The following is a 13,785-nucleotide window of genomic DNA, read 5'->3' as shown; positions in this document are numbered from 1 at the left end:
CTAATTAAAAGTTCACATGTGTGGTAAATGCTTTTTTAATTGCGGCAAGACGAGAACATTTGAATTGTGCCTTTGAAGAGAAAGTACAGTTAATTAGGCTAGTACAGCTAGGGTACTATTTCTACCTATTATTTGAAAAACTGTGCACTTTCTAAGCAGTACTAATGTCATCTGTAGCTTTAAAACAATTTGCTCCAATTTAAAAATAATTTCTGTTATCCTTGCTGACTTCTAATGAAAAGTGTTAGATTGACAGTGAAGAAGTGAAATGCCACCTTGTGTTCTCCTACAAAGTTGGCAACTGGGAGGCAAACTTCCCACACATTGCGGAAAAGGCACCTTTGCAAAAGAGTGTGCAAGAGAGGAAGGTACTGTGCATCTTCCCCAAGTGACATGAAGCTATGGACACAGATGTGCGCGCACACACACAGTTTGTAATGCACCACTTCTGAATATTAATAGCCTATGGAAAGCAGGGAAAATACACATTAAAATCAAATGTACATTTAATCCAGTCTCCCTCTGCCCACCTCATCCCATGTGGTTTCCTCTAGATCCCTTGGATGACAGCAGGCACTCTTGGATGAAACCAATTATCTTGACCCATTTCAATCTGCATTCAGGCTTGGTTATGGAACTAAATCAGCTTTGGTCACCATGATCGGTAACCTTTATTCATACTCTCCAACATTTATCCGATAAAAATAGGAACGTCCCATTCCATAATTATAATTTTACTATTTATACCCCACAATTATTTTACCAATTGCATTTGATTAACAGATGTAAGAAATGGGTTTCTGAGCTGAAAAAAGGCATCTTGCATGCCTGTGGTCTGTTGACCACATTTCTCTGAGCAGAAGAGATACATGTATGCAAGCATGTAAGAAATCTCCCACGCATGTGTGCATGCTCAGAACAAGTAATGGTTCGTTATTACTTTGCATGCCCATCCATGCACAAAGAGCCAAGGAAGAGGGGAAAGGGTGCAACTGAGATCAATCGCCTCCTTACCCTGGCTTACATAATTTCCTGTGGGTAATAACCAGCCCATTCTTCTCTCTAATGTGTATGCAGCTGATCTGAGTCGCTGCCCTCTTTTTGCCCTGTGTTTTGGGACAATTATCTTTTTCAGCAGCCACAGGAGGAGGACAAAGTTGCACTAGGCCGGATACTGTGCTTTAGGTTCAAATCTACATCACTGGACAGGAAAGCATGGCTGTAAGGTTCTACAGACTTTTTACCCTAGAAATACCTATAGGGTATATATTATGGGGCCGTAGAGAATTAACCATCAACAGAAATCTCAGGATGTTTTAAATTATGGAATTTAGCATGGAAAGGATGCTTTAAGTCATGGAGACATAGTAAAGAGATGGTAATAAGAAATTTATGGAGCCCTGGGCAAATGATCTCCAAGACTGTGGGCACTTTTTCACATAAGATGGTTAAAGTGGCTTTTCTTTCAGCTGGGTTTCAGCAGCTCCAATGTTAAGCCTGCATCAGGCAGCATGCTCGTCTGCATTACAAATGCCTCTCCTATTCTTCCTCCACATGAAAAATAACATAAATAGTACAAAAGAGGCTTGACAAGAACAATTTAAGCCTTGTGCATGTGAAGCACCCAGTAATTGAAATGATCTGGAGGCGGGAATCGCAGGCCTCTGTTTCACCAGCAGACGGCCAAAGAGGGAGGCAGCCCTCTATTGCAGCAAGTCTGACTCAGGAAAAGGCTGCTTTCTCCATCTAGGTTCTTCCAATGCCTCAGTGACAAAAGGCTCTATCCATTAATTAACATTTGCAATGCCAAACAAGGGGAATTCTCTAATGAGAGGTAGGTGGTTCTGTTTATTCATTATTCACTCTCTTCAAAAGCTTGGCTGTGCTTTGATCCCAGGGTCAGGGCAGGCTTACCGCCAACATTCATCTTACAATGCAGAGCAGAATGGGGGGTGGGGGTGGAAGGCTACGGATGCTTGAGGACTGGTCCACATTTCTAAGCAAACCAACCTGATTGACACTTCCTGGACTAATATGCAAAGTGGAACAGTAAACAATGTGCCAGTGTGATGCAGCAGGGCAGAGGAGACCAAGTTCAAATTTGGCCATGAACGTCACTGGGTGGCCTTTGGCCAGTCACTATCTGTCTCAGCCAAACTGACCTCAAAAAGTTGTTCTGAAGATAAAATAGAGGAAGCAGAGGACCATATATGCTACCTTGAACTCCTTAGAAGAAAGGTGGGATATAAATATCACAAATACATAATAAAATAATCCCATTTCTCTGACTTTGCAGCACTCTTCACAGCTGAAAAGAAAAAAGTACAAAAATCCATATTTTGTTTTAATGCATTTTTAAAGAAGTATAGAATGATGTGAGCACAAGATGAGACGAACTTATCAATATATACATGTAGAACTGATGTGGACTAAAAATACACTCATCCATCTATTCCTACGGGGGTATTAGCCTGTAAAAAAAGGAGTCCTTCCATTGCAATGAACTACAGACACTCCAGCCTGCCCCAGAGCAGAGCAGAACGAGTCCCCCTTCTGTGCAAAACTTCTATGGGCTGCAGTGAATGCTCCAGCGGGGATTTTTTTTTCTTGATGTCTCCTACAAAATGTCAACTTGGAATGAGCACAATGCTCAGGATCAGAAAAGTCAACAAACAACCAGAGTCGGCATCAATAAGCAGCTTAATGATTTGCGCAGAGATCTTCATTAAGAGGATTAGGCTTCTATTATCCAGCACCCAGAGCAGCCTGCACTGTTCCTCTGGTGGCTTTTTGCCCTTTTTCTGACTGGCATTGTCTGGCTCGATCGCTCAGCTCCTCTCTCTCTGCCTCTTTGTTAGAAGAAAACATTGCAAAGCCTTTGACAAGTGCAGCAACTTTGATTTGTTGCCAGTCAGCTGTTGACAAGTATTAAGACGAAGCCCTTAAGGAGCCTCCACAGTGAAGCTCCTCCTGCCCATCTCGGGAGCTCTGCCAAGCATTTCATTTACTCCTGCCGAGGTTATGTTAATGCTGCCCTCCTCCGGTTCCCGGCAGGCCTCTTCATTCTTCCTCTGCCATTTCTTGCCTCCGGGCAGAATGAGAAGGGCAAGGACAGATAAGGGCTGAGTCACTTGGTGACACTGAAATCCTGGCTTCAGAGTCAGAGTCACTGATAACACAACACTGAAATGTGTCAGCAATGAGATGATCAGATTAATACATTGAAATCCACAAGGAGCTGCTGCTGCTGCTGCTAGGTGGCATGTTCAATTTGCAGAACAGTTTAGGATCCTAAGCAGTATTTCTCCTCGCAATCCTATAAAGCAAGTCACTGGTTTTCCTGATTTACAGGTAGGGAATAGCAGCTGACAGTCTGCAATTTGTTCAAGGCTCAAAATATATTCACTACAAACTTAGGTCTCTGCATTATGGCAGCACTATAGTCCCTTCTCTTAAATGGAGGTTTATGCCAAGTGAGGTGGTTTCAAGCGGAGAAGTAGCAGGTGGGAGGAAAATGCCAAACCCTTGTGCCACCCACCACTTTCACTCCCACAAACACTCCCTCAAGCACTTTTTTGCCCAGCTGGAAGTCCATTTTAATCCCAGTCTTGAAACAATCTTGAACAGACAAAAATGACTTGAAAGGTGGAAAAATGAGGCCCCCACCTCCTTCCTACGCATTGCTTCTGCACTTGAAATGTCTCCAACACACACTGCAGTACTTTATAGCTGCTTGGTAATGACCTACAGTCTAGGAAGTTTGGCCTATGTAGAAGAGAGGTGAAAATTGCATTATATAATATACAAACCTTGTGTTGACAGTGGAATTCAGGTAAGAGTGGGCAAATCTGTCAATTTCAGTTGTTATTAGTAGTAGTAGTAGTAGTAGTAGTAGTAGTAGTAGTATTCTCAGTTTTTCCCCCCATCCTAAATTTAGTTCCCCACATTTCCACATCAGTTTCCAAAAAGAATTATTTAAAAAATGTTAAGCCTTAATGACAATTCATTGGTATTTTAGCACACATTTCTCCTCATATGAACATTTTGTACGCAGTTTGTCTAAACATACATTGTTTTGCGAAGCACCTCTTACTAATATGAAATGTTTTTGTATGTTATTTTCCATTAACATATTCATTTTTTGTACACATTTCTTGGCTGAAGAACTGGATTGCAAAATTTGAAGAAGGTGAATTTCAACTATGCTTTGGTTCGCATACTGTTTTGCAAAGTGCAGATTAGGTGGCTTCACCTTTAAATGTGAACTAAACTGGTTTTTTATGCCATCCCTACTGATATATATATATTTATCACCACTGGAGGCATCATTGCCTTATTTGCCAATGAACTTTTAAGTCCTGGGAAGCAGACATGGATGAGAAGCCTGGAAGTGTTTGTGAAATGCAGATCCAAACACCTATACGTATTGCACTTTAAATGGTGCCCACATTAATTAATTTAAAACATATGATGGGAAAAGGGTTTAGGGAAGGATATGGAGCTTTGAGGAATCCAATGTTTGGTGGGAATGCTTATTAATGCAGTCGTTCTGGGATATCCAAATCAGCCCTTAATTTTCCTTTCAAACGTTGTGGATAAGAAGCAGCTTACATAAAGGATCTGATTTTGTTGTTGTTGTTGATAGCTGCAACGGTGGACTTTTCAAGGATATGAAATAGAGCACAGCTTCCCACTGCACTTCAGCACACCTCTAGGTTCTGAGGTGTTTTGTGCGATGGAAGAATTACCCATCAATTCCGATAATCCCATAAGAGACAAAGTCTAGCAAGTTTTTCTAAGATCTGGTATCTCTTTCTAGAATTCATTGTACCATCTTTCTGCAGCCTCCACCTATATATAGGATACTTCCAGATGGAGGCTTAATATCACAAATGGGTCGTTGTCAACAGGTGTGTTGTGGTTTTTTTAAAGAGATTTGTTGCGGAAAGGTTTAAATCAAGATTAAATGGGGAGAAATACATGACCCCAGTCAAACTTGCAAAAATATACCATTTGTCTGATAACAAATGTTGGAAATGTAAAGAAAACGAAGGAACGTTCTTTCACCTCTGGTGGACTTGCCCTAGAGTGAAGGCTTTCTGGGAAATGATATATAATGAGCTGAAAAAGGTATTTAAGTATACCTTTCCTAAGAAACCAGAGGCCTTCCTTCTGGGTATTGTCGGCCAGAGGGTGTTAAAGAAGGACCGAACATTTTTTATGTATGCAACAACAGCAGCAAGGATACTCGTCGCCAAGCACTGGAAAACCCAAGATTTACCCACACTGGAAGAATGGCAGATGCAACTGATAGACTACATGGAACTAGCCGAGATGACTGGCAGAATCCGAGACCTGGGAGAGGAGATGGTAGAAGAAGACTGGAAGAAATTTAAGACCTATCTACAGAAGCATTGTAAACTGTATGAATGTTAAGAAGGATGCTAGATTATAAATAACTTGGCACCATTAAGCTAGATGAAGTGAAATATGAAGATAAGTTAAATTCAAGAAAAGACAAATTTTGGATAAGTACTAGGTTAAATTTAAACTTTTAAGGTTTGAATAATTGATATCTAAAATTAGAGACACAACATTAGAAAAATAGATAACAAAAATGGAAATAAGGTGATAAATTGCTGGTTAGATATTTATAAATTAGGAACGCAGGAGCGGGAGATGTGAGGGAGTCCAAAGAAGTTAAGAAAATATGTTATGATATGTGTTACTTTGTTTCTTTATTTGTATGGTAATTATAAAAAAAACTTTCAATAAATATTTATAAAAAAAATAAAAAAATAAAAAAAATAAAAATATGGTCAGGTGGCAGGTTTTAAACTGAATAAACATAAGACAAAGGTGCTGGGAAAAAACTTAACGATAGAGGAAAAAAATAGCTTCCAAAGGGAAACTGGTTTAGAAATTGTAAGTAAGGTGAAATATCTGGGGGTAAACTTAACATCTAAAAACATTAATTTATTTAAAGATAACTATGAGAAATGCTGGCTTGAAGTGAAGAAAGATTTCGATATGTGGTCTAGACTGAGACTTTCCTTGTTAGGCCGAATTGCTGTTATCAAGATGAATGTGTTGCCTAGACTGTTGTTTTTATTCCAGACATTGCAAATTTTAGACAAGATGGATTGTTTCAAGAAGTGGCAAAAAGATATATCTAGGTTTGTCTGGCAGGGCAAAAAGCCCAGAATTAAGTTTAAGATTTTGACTGATGCAAAAGATAGAGGGGGTTTTGCCCTGCCGGACTTAAGACTCTACTATGAAGCAGCAGCTTTCTGCTGGTTGAAACAATGGCTACTTCTGAAAGATACAGATATTTTGGATCTGGAAGGGTATGATAATAGTTTTGGATGGCATGCATATTTATGGTATGACAAGGTAAAAGTTCATAGAAATTTTAAAAATCATATTGTCAGGAAAGCATTGTATAATGTATGGACTAGATATAAAGATTTGTTGGAAAGTAAAACCCCCAGGTGGTTGTCACCAATGGAAGCCAAGGCGGTTAAAAAGCTTAATATGGAGTCAGATTGGCCAAAATATTGTGAAATTATAGAGTATGATGGTGAAAAGTTGAAACTACAGAGTTTTGAGAAATTAAAGCCTAAAGTCCGTGACTGGTTACATTATTACCAGATCAATGAAACTTTCAAGCAGGACAAGAAACTAGGTTTCCAGAAGGAGAGGTCAAAATTAGAAACAGAATTGCTAGAGCCCAATACTAAGAACTTGTCTAGAATGTATAATTTGCTGCTAAAATGGAATACACAGGATGAAACGGTTAAATCAGCAATGATTAAGTGGGCACAAGACATTGGACATGATATTATGTTTGCTGATTGGGAGCAGTTATGGACCACAGGCATTAAGTTTACGGCATGTACTGCCCTAAAAGAGAATATAATGAAAATGATCTATAGGTGGTACATGACCCCAGTCAAGCTTGCAAAGATATATCATTTGCCCAACAACAAGTGCTGGAAATGTAATGAATGTGAAGGAACTTTTTATCATCTTTGGTGGACCTGCCCTAAGATTAAGGCTTACTGGGAAATGATCTATAATGAAATTAAGAAAATCCTTAAATGGACTTATGTAAAGAAACCGGAGGCCTTTCTCTTGGGCATGGTTGGCCAAACAATTCCAAAGAAAGATAGAACCTTTTTTATGTATGCAACTACAGCAGCAAGAATCCTCCTGGCAAAGTATTGGAAGACGCAAGAACTACCTACTCTGGAAGAATGGCAGACTAAGGTGACTGAATTTATGGGGTTGGCGGAGATGACCGGCAGAATTCGAGACCAGAGGAGAAAGTCGGTGGAAGAGGACTGGGAAAAATTTAAAATTTATCTTAAGGACGTTTGTAATATTATGGAATGCTAAGATGTCAAGGGATTAGACACAAGGAATTACAGTTGTAAAATTGGAGTTTGATAAACTTTAATAAGAATTATATTTAAGAATTGGATGAAAGAATGCTAAAAAAACTGATAAAATAAGGATGCAGCGAAGGGGAGGTTTGGGGAAGTCAGGTTATATTTTTTGTTTGTATTTTTGTTTGTTGAAAATTAATAAAAATTATTTTTTTAAAAAAAAAAAATAAAAATAAATGGGGAGAAATATGGGCTGGCTCTGAATGCTGCAAAAAGACTTGCATGCAGGATTGTGGTCCCTTCCAACTGTACGATTCTGATTTTGTGATTACACAACAAACACCTGTCTGGAAAGAGTTGCAAGTGCACATGCAAACAGGCATAGTTCAGAAACCAACTCTTCCCTGTCCGTTTTTTCTCACCAGCTTTCCCATCAGTATAATATGATCAATAGGAGTATAGGGGCTTTTATGGGACTTTTATCTTCTTATTATAAATTCAAACCTTGTTTAATATGTTTGTCTTTAAGTTTATTTTGTTGTTTATGTCCATTGATTTGTAAGAAACTGAAAATTATAAATAAGTACTAATAAAGAAAGATCTCTGCCCTACTTCACAGCGCTAAAATTCTCATGGTTCTCTAGCAAGAAGCAATTAATAATAATCCAGGTAATTGCAGTGTAGGGATGCACATTGACTTTCTGTAGTAGTAATAGCAGTGTGTGTGCGTGTTGCTATTGATAAAGAATTGTAGAATTGTAGAATGTCGGAAGCGACCCTGAGGATCATCTTGTCCAACCCCCAACAGTGCAGGAATATGCAGCTGCCCCTTACAAGGAGCAAATCTGCAACGCTGGCAATATCAGCACCAGGCTCTAACCAGCTGAGCTGTTGGGGGACAGTATTAGATGAGGTAGATAGCAGTGTTGGTCCGACACAGTCAAAATAAATCAAAAAATTAAAAAATTGTCCAGTAGCACCTTAGAGACCAACTAAGTTTGTTCTGGGTATAAGCTTTCGTGTGCATGCACACTTCTTCAGATACACTGAAACAAAAGTTACTAGACCCTTATACAGTGGGATCTCAGGTTACAAACACCTCGGGTTAGAAACACTTCAAGTTACAAACTCTGCTAACCCAGAAGTAGTACCTCGGGTTAAGAACTTTGCCCCAGGATGAGAACAGAAATCGCATGGCGGCAGCGCAGTGGCAGCGGGAGGCCCCATTACCTAAAGTGGTACCTCAGGTTAAGAACAGTTTCAGGTTAAGAACGGACCTCCAGAACGAATTAAGTTCGTAACCAGAGGTAGCACTGTATAGAGTGGGAGGGCCCCCTTCCCACTATATATAAGGGTCTGGCGACTTCTGTTTCAGTGTATCTGAAGAAGTGTGCATGCACACGGAAGCTTATACCCAGAACAAACTTAGTTGGTCTCTAAGGTACTACTGGACAATTTTTTAGTATTAGATGAGAATGCCAGAAGCAGGAGTCCCTTTTAGTCTTTGTCCTGTGTTGGTAACATTGTTATAGTTATTATGAGTTATTATGAGAGACAAGAAATATTCACAAGGAATACAGTGGACGCTCGGGTTGCGAATGTGATCTGTGCGGGATGCATGTTCGCAACCCGCAGCATTCGCAACCCGTAATTTAGCGCTTCTGTGCATGTGCGACCACCGAAACCCGGAAGTAACCCGTTCCGGTACTTCCAAGTTTTGGCGGTCCGTAACCCAAAAAAACACAACCTGAAGCGGCTGTAATCCGAGGTATGACTGTACACTTAAATTCACTGCCTTGTCACAGTGTAACCTTCAAACTTACAGCACATTTGCACATTTGCTGCTAACCTGCAATTTCCAGCACAAGTTTCTTTACATCCTCATGAACTCCAGAGTCCAGACATAATTAGTCAAGGCCAAACTCCCATCGAACATCTTCCTTCATTACATGTCAATGACTGAATTCACCCTCCAGGTTCAGTCCATTTCTATTTGCACTTTTGGATGGCAGGACTACAGTCTTTGTTAAAGAGATGGGAAATCCTTTGGAAAGAGACATACAGATTCTTTGAGCAGATGCAGTTGTGCAAAGCCAGAGATACTGTAGCACACTAGAAACACAGCTGCAAAATTGCCTCTAGGACCAGGAGTAAGATGGGAAGAGGCAGGCATTTTTACAGTAGCTAAGTAGTCCAATAAAAAGGAAAGATATAAGATGCCTACTTTTACACACACACACACACACACACACACACAATAATTATGACTGAGTGAGACTTGGGGCTCATCCACATTTCCCGCAGATCCCCCCCCCCGAAAATCTGTGATTTAGAGGTGACTTGGAACAAACAGCAATCAGGTTTTCCACAGAATGCCGTTTGTTCGGATTTAGCGCTAAAGAGCAGGTTTTCTGGAGGAAAGCAGCGTGGCAAAGGCAAAACCTCTCAAACCCATGCCTGGAAAGCACGAGACAAGCAGAAGTGTGGATGGGCCCTTGGTGGAGTTGGCGGCTTAAGTGTTAATTTTTCAAAGAAGGGAATTCGGTGCTTGTCAAACTGAGTTTCCAGAGTGGATTTTTAATAAAGAAATTGGATGGCAAATAAGTAATGTTTTAGTGATATGCTACAACAGGCATAATTGACTCTCATGCTTCAAGGCATACAGATTATCGCTGAAAGAAATCAAGAGGGTATCATTCCCATCCCTAATTACTGGCCTCACTTTTCCATGTATAGATCAGAGAACACTTCACCAAAGTCAAGGAAAATCAAGGACGAAGTGGCTCACACTCAGCTTCATCATGCTTCACAAAATGGGTCTGTGTAGCACCGTTGGTGCAGGTGGCCTTCTAGAGCCGCATTAACTACTATTACTACTTATTTGTGTCTGCTTTAAATCTATATAGCAATTGTAATTTGCTAGGTGCTTTATAATCTCTATGCTGTTCTTGCTTTCATAGTAATCCTGCAATTATTATCTTTATTAGAAATATGCCAGTGAAGAACAATGGGCAACTGAGAGCAGATCTGTCACAAGTAATAACTAGAGATGCTGGTTGTGTCAAGGCTCACTTGCAGGAGCCGATATAACGCTAGTGTTATTTTGTATGAACAGCAGCACTGTGGTTCCCTTACAAGGGGAGAAGGGTTACATCACATCAGTTGTGATGATGCTGGAAATATTTTCTGTACATGTTCAGAAACATGCCGTTACTTCACACAGCTGACCCCTAGCATAGAAAGTAAGTTCCAGGGTGGCCACCTGTCAGAGATTCTTCAGCTGTGATACCCGCATTGCAAGGAGTTGGACTACATGACCCTTGGGGGTCCCTTCCAACTCTATAATTCTATGATTCTGTGACTAAATCTTGGTGAGCCCTGGATCTAAGTAAACCCTAGAGATCAAGAAATGATAAGCTGTCTAAAGGTGTTATCCCAAAGAAACCTACTGAGGAGTCAACCCTACAGAATACAGGGACATTCAAAGGTAAAGGATAAATATACAGTGTTACATTGCAACTTCCCATCATCTGGATGTACACAATCCAACTGTCATAGTCCAAACTAGATGGCTTGCTCTGATCAGTACCATCACTCCAGACTGGATTTAGAGATGCTCTCTTTGAGATTATTTCCCAATTCCCTTTATTTCCTTCACCCTAGCTCAAGTTTTCAAACCATTAGCATGCCTTATTAGAAAGGTTTCGGTCTTTTTTTTAAAAAAAAAAAAAAAGCAAAGCAAAACAAAAACCTTTCCTCTCTTCCCTGTTTGTCCTGTTCCCCACCCCCACCACCATTATTTTCTACGATCTAGCTTGTGGGTGTGGGGAGGCTATTCAGACCAAAAACAATCTCCCACATCTGAGGCAGCTTTTTCGTTCCCTTTTTATCCAATTTCCACTTGGAACTGAAAGGGAAAAACACAAACAAAAGTGTCTACAAAGGCTTTATAATGCATCTCACTGCCTACAAAGCAGTTCAATTTGTTTTGCTTTCTCCAGAATCCTTGACATGCAACATCAGAGAATCGTGCATGGTGAGATCCACTTGTAAGCTAATGAGAAAGAGAACTGCTATTAACTTGCAGGCTGCAGCATCATCCCAGTCGCAGTCGCCTTTCATCCCAGAGGACCTCAGCAAACAATAGTTACGTTATCACTGCAGCAGCGCTAAGGCATAGGGGTCTGCAATGCTTGTCTCCTTCTTATTAGCACCAGGTTCCTGGACCTTCTAGGCTCTCAGCTAGCAGTTTTTGCACAAGTGGCATTGGGAAGACAGCCATCCAGCCAATAAGGTCTCCTCAACTGGTGACCCCTCTGCACACATGTCACTCCTTTGTCACTCCTTTGTCCTATATGTCACTCCTTTGTACTATATGTGTTTGCTGAAAGGAAAAGCAATATCCACGTGGCAATGGCAAACACAACTGCTGTGTAAAGCACTATAAGGGTCTGGGAACTCTGGCCTCTGCCCCACAACTGAAAAGTGGTGTTAGTGGAGGGGTTATTTGCAGGTCCTTTGTCCCACCTGCCTCTTTTTGCCCCAGCCAAGAATGCCAGACCCTTCTCTACTTCCAAAAGTTGAGAAACAGGTTGATAAAATGCTTCTATCTTACTATGTAATAAAAAGTAAAGAGTGTCTTCACACTGCATGATGCTGAGAGCTTCAGCATGGCAACAGTCTTCACAGCAGCGTTGGAAGGCAGTAATGAGCAGCCCAGGCAAGCTGTGGAAGAACAGTCACAGCAGGCTGGGGCAGCTTAGTAATTGTCCTGCTCTGCTGCCATCGCTGCCCACCTCAGTGGCACCACTATTTCATCCTTCTCCCATGAGCAGCAGTTGCTGAGAAGCTGCCCTAACCTGACATGACTCTTCCTACACAGCTTGTCTTGGTTGCCTGCTGCCTCCTCCTTCCTTGTGGGAAAAGGTCTAAAGCAAGTGGGGGGGTGTCCTGGCCCCAACTTATGGGCAAAGTACTTTGACTTGTCTTGGCTATTGTTAAAGGCTTTATTCCCAAATTTACTACACTGCCTGACCATAGATCAGAACAGGTTGTACAGTTCTGAAGTTCACAACAGAGCACTGAGATATATGTAAGATAAGATGTTGCCCCAAAACATGACTCCCACCCCCACCCTGAGTTCCTGTTTTGAATGGGGGGGCACAGTCATTTGTGTGATTGCCATCCCAAACTATGGGATTGGGCAAGCAAGCAGGAACTCCTACGAATAGGCTGGGCCTGATGGCCCTGTTGAAGCTGTCCAGTCTAGTCTTAGGCACTTCCCTGGGGGTGGGGAGAACTTCAGTGCCGGAAGGTGGCATCAAGAGTCAAGTCAAGCAACTCAACCATGGGGTGCGAGTCATGTTTTGGGGCAACATCTTAGCTTACATATATCTTAGTGCTCTGTTGTGAACTTCAGAACTGTACAACCTGATCTGATCAGGCACTGTAGTAAATTTGGGAATAAAGCCTTTAACAGTTTGATGACACTGAGGCAGGATTCTGGATCCCTCCTCAACATCTAGATCAGTGCCTCTTGGACCATGAGGTCCTCCCTAGGATATGGTTCTATATCCCATTTCTTCTTCCCTTCTGACCAGCCCTGCCAAGACATCCCCATGATGCTCATGGCAGGAGGTTCCTCCATGGCTTGCCTGGGAGAAGGTCTAAGGGGAGAGGAGGCATCTCTCACTCCTTCAGGCCTTTCAAGCCTTTCCTTCCCTCCAAGTAAGAGCACTCTGATAATGCTCAGAGGGACCTGCTTGCTGCAGGCAGTAGTTTTGTGATCTGTAGCAGCAGATGATTGACTAATGGGAAGATATATAAATAACCTGCAAGCCAATCAGGATGAATGCTCATTGACATATAACCACCCCACAAACAAATCAGAACAAATGCTCCCAAAAAACTGGGTATCATCTAACTTCCATGTAAGCTTTGTGCAAGCAAATGAGAATGCTCAGTAAAGAGGTCACCTGGAGAGGCCCTAAGACAGTGCTATCTGTTGGCATGCAGAGGGCCGCATGTGACACGCAACAGTTCCATGTCTGCTCCTTAAGGTGGAATAGAAATCTCAACACTATCAACTGGTATTTTATTTGTTTATTAAGGGCTTCACCCCTGCTCACTTTGCTCAACAACCCCACTTACCCGCTTATCAAACCCACACAAACATCTCACCCAACTGCCCACTCCCCATCACTCAGCAGCCCCCTGCAGCTCCCCTCTTCAATTAGACCTTCCCCTTTCCACCTCATGCTGCTTTTAGCACACACATTTCAAAACATTTGCTGTCACTTTCCAGACTGAAAAAGTCTGATTCTCTTTTTAAGTGGTTTTGTTGCACTAGGGTGAGAGCCCTGTAATCCACTTTAAATGCAAAAATTAAAGTTCCAGT

The 13,785-nt window shown here is 41.4% G+C and overlaps 1 long non-coding RNA gene across 2 annotated transcripts in view; it reads right to left on the bottom strand.

Moving 5' to 3' along the window:
- The window catches only part of LOC309337614, a 104,397-nt gene that overhangs the window by 32,139 nt on the left and 58,473 nt on the right, over positions 1-13,785 (bottom strand). The gene's annotated exons all lie outside the window — the stretch shown is intronic.

Source organism: Podarcis erhardii (genome assembly GCF_964252035.2).
Source record: "Podarcis erhardii genome assembly, chromosome: 3".
In the NCBI taxonomy this organism is placed as follows: Eukaryota; Metazoa; Chordata; class Lepidosauria; order Squamata; family Lacertidae; genus Podarcis; species Podarcis erhardii.
The sequence above is the reverse complement of the archived record's forward strand: the minus strand, read 5'-3'. Positions and strand labels throughout refer to the sequence as shown.